A 3780-nucleotide genomic window follows, 5' to 3' on the forward strand; every position below is an offset into this window, starting at 1 on the left:
TTATTGGGTGTAACGCGTTACAAAGTAACGCGTTACACCCAACTCTGTTCATAACTGTATACTTACATTTTACATTCACTCAGTTATAATGTGGTAGTTATACGTAGTTTGTTTTTACATTATTATTGATCACATTATATAGTACATATTTCTTCATTTAAGCTCCAGTATGAATATGTTTGGTGTGTTTTTTAGGTATATTTGTTATTGACCGAGTAAACGCTTTTATTTTGAAGGCAGTTTTTACAGGCCTCTACCGTAATGCATAGGATATTCGCGCACCGCAATTCAACGTGCGGGCTGGCTTGACTGTGTTTTCCGAAGTAGGGGCTGGCTTGACCGCAGTCTGTGTTTACCCAGTGTTTCCTGACATGAAACGTTTTATTTCACCTTGCTATGTGTTTTTAACGTATATTAAAAAACGGGGACATTTCCGGGGACAGGCCAATACAAACGGGGACTGTCCCCGGAAAACGGGGACGTCTGGTCACTCTAGGCGGCTACTAGCCTACTCAAGAGAGCATGTATCTTGTACAGTTATTAAAAGGAGTAGACCGTAACAGCCCACATGTACCAGTGAAGATATATGAGGACAACCAGGGAGCAATAGCTCTATCCAAAAACCCTGTATCCAGACAGAGAAGCAAGCATGGAGACATCAAATACCATTTTGTACGATCTGCACATGCTGAGGGGAAGATATCTATTACATATTGTCCTACTGCAGATATAGCTGATGTCCTAACCAAGCCGTTGACAAAGGCTACATTTGACAAGTTCAAAGGGTATTTGTTTGGAGTAATGTGAATTGCAGGTGTACAAATTGAACACTGCTAGAGAAGTTTTTTTTTGTTTATTTGGATTCTGTGTACCACGGTAGAGAGTTATCAACATGTCTTTGAGTGGGAGTGTTACGCATATTTGTATAATAACAAAGTCATGTGTATGACATCATCAGAATGTGCCTGAAACGTGGTGATGCTAATGAGCATGCGCAGATGCAATAAACGGTCAGTTCTCCAGGCCAAACTCAGTGCGATGTGGTTGTGTGTTTTTTCTGTCCCTTACAACTAGTAAGATGAGGCTTACAAAGTACTTTGGTTGACTGCAAACGTGGAGACTTCTGCTGAATATAATGTCTCACGCAACAGGCTGTATTTGTACAATCAGACTGTCCATTTACATCAGCTTAAGACATCTGTATATGTTCTTTCAGCTTTTGTTATTTCTATTCGCTCTTTTAATGCATGCTAATTATTTTTTGCTTCATAAATTGTATTCTTTATATCCCTGTGTTTATTCTCATGTGTACTACCTGTGTTTCTCTCTTTTTCTATTACTGCTATAACACCTGAATGTCCCTACAGGGATCAATAAAGGTCCACCTTGTCTTAGTATCTTTACTGTTAAAACACTTTGTATCACTAACACCTGAGTCATCGGGTACTTTTTTGCTGCTATGGTATTAAAGATTCAATTCAAGATTCAAAGGCTTTATCATCATATGCAGAGTAGCTACAGTGTAGATACGGCAATTAAAAAGTGATGTCCCGAGCTCCTCCTACAATGCAACATAAAATATATAGGACATAAAAGAAACAAAAAAACGGATTCAAAAATAAAAAGAGTGCAAGAAGAAAGAGTAGAATGAAAATAGTGCAGATTATATTGCACACCAATGTGCAAGCAATGCAGATGAAGTCAACTAAACTACATGTCACAACAACAACAAAATACAATAAACTAAATCATGCAGAGAATGTTGTTAGTGACCAAGATATGGTGATGGGTTGATGGGACCAGCAGGTGGCAGGATGATGTAGGAAGACACAGCCCCGAGAGACTGAGCTCACCCCGGGTACAGCCCTATGGTACAGCCTATGGTGGTCCTCTCAGCTGGGCCTCATCACTGTCAGTCATCATCAGTGACTCTCATGCTGGACTCAGTTCTCCCAGGAGGGGGGCAGACATCTGGCCCTGCTGTATGCAGGCTGGAGCCCTCTGACCCACCGTTCATCACTAAACCTCAATACACCACAGGCTGCTGTGTACTTGTATATACTATAGTTTGCATAGTTTGAGTGCCACAGTGACGCATCCTAAAACCCGGAATTAAGCTGCGCATGGGTTTGTTCCTTCGACAAAAAAGCAATGCAATTTCTCCATGGATTTTGGAAAATAGCTCGAAATAAGGTCTGTGGTTGACACAAGAGACGGATCACGTTTTGTTCAGTCGGATAATCTCCACATGTCTACCCTACTTTTATCATTTTCGATCATAAATCTATCGATTAGATATTTTCCAAAATCCTATGGAGAAATTGCATTGCTTTTTTGTCGAAGGAACCCATGTGCAGCTTACTTCCAGGTTTTAGGACTGTGGCACTCTATTTAAGAGTATAGTAGCCAGCCACAGTCATGTGTTGTTGGCCTACCTATACTATATTCAATATGTATAATAAAACTACATATTGAAATGTTTCATGTAGCACAATGCTGTACAATGTTGTACTGTGTGGAGGCTTGTTTTTCAAATGAATTGACCCTCAGGGACAAATCCAATGAATTGTGACGAAATTATTGACACACAATTGGTGTATTTGAATACCTCTGCACTGAGCAAGATACACAATTTAGCCCATGTAAAACCGGTGTTTTGACTTCAGATTAAAACAGTGAGTTGTCTAATTATTCTCTTTTATTTATTTGCATTTGATATTGAGGTAGTCCATAAATTAAAGAAAGTAATCAGGTTACATTACTTTTATATTTTGATGCTCAGATTAGGTTACTGATTTTTGTTTGTACAGGTAACTAGTGATTGCAACAGGATATATTTGTAAAGGAACTCTCCCAATCCTGCAGATAACCTGTACACATCTGTTTTGTAATGACATATATTAACCAAATATTTGTAATATTTGAAATTAATGGACCTGGCAGTATTTGTACAATCAGAATTGTACATGATCCTAACGATCTAATAGAATAGATGCACACCAACATGTCCTTTAATGTTCACAGATCATACGCTGGCAGCAGAACTGACACTTCATTCTCTCCTTTTCTCTATAGTTTCCAATGTGGATAAACAAATACAATGACATTAATAGCCATTCAGTGCAGCAAAAAAGAAAAATTAAGTATGCTAAGACTGTACACATTTTAATTATTATTATTATTATAATAACAAACGTTTTCTTATTAGTTATTCTTCTAGCTATTATTATTATTATGATTTTTATTTTTCTATTTCATAGGTTTCAATATTGTTTTGTATTTATACATTTTGTCTTATGTCTTCCTTTTTTTTATCCAGAGGGATCATTATTAATTTTATTGTATTTTATTATTCTTATCACACCTTTTACTTCCCTGTGTCCCTTGTACTGTTCTATTATGTGCTATACAAATAAAGCTTTATTATTAATCTTTATTATGGTATGTTTGCATATGTTGTGAATAAAGAGCTGTGTTTTCTTTCCTCTGCTGTCATTCCGCTCAGCTTTATTTAGAAAGTCCCTACCGGAAGCTGTGTGTGTGCGTGTGGTGTCTGCCTTCACAGCGGGCCTCGTTCCTCTGACCATTCGCAGGAGAAGGTGAATCCAGCCTCTGTTTGTCTGCTGCCAACCTGATCGTCGAGCATCACCAACGCCCACAAAGTAGCACTCTCCAGGAACTAAAGCTCGCTGCTAGAAGCCCCGCTGCCCCTCCGCACCCCCCGCCGGCTCCGTTGTTCAGTGCAGTGGTCGTGATTTGGACCGGAGCCTTTATAACCGT

General features: G+C 38.8%; 1 protein-coding gene across 1 annotated transcript in view; it reads left to right on the top strand.

The window, feature by feature from the left end:
• The first annotated feature begins 3547 nt into the window (after positions 1-3547).
• Positions 3548-3780, top strand: part of cotl1 (coactosin-like F-actin binding protein 1) — a 16911-nt gene continuing 16678 nt past the window's right edge. Inside the window, exon 1 of the mRNA XM_034227083.1 lies at positions 3548-3780. This exon is cut by the window's right edge and continues 198 nt beyond it. The gene's annotated coding sequence lies outside the window, so the exon portion shown is untranslated.

This window comes from Gymnodraco acuticeps, unplaced genomic scaffold, assembly GCF_902827175.1.
Source record: "Gymnodraco acuticeps unplaced genomic scaffold, fGymAcu1.1, whole genome shotgun sequence".
NCBI classification, from domain to species: Eukaryota; Metazoa; Chordata; class Actinopteri; order Perciformes; family Bathydraconidae; genus Gymnodraco; species Gymnodraco acuticeps.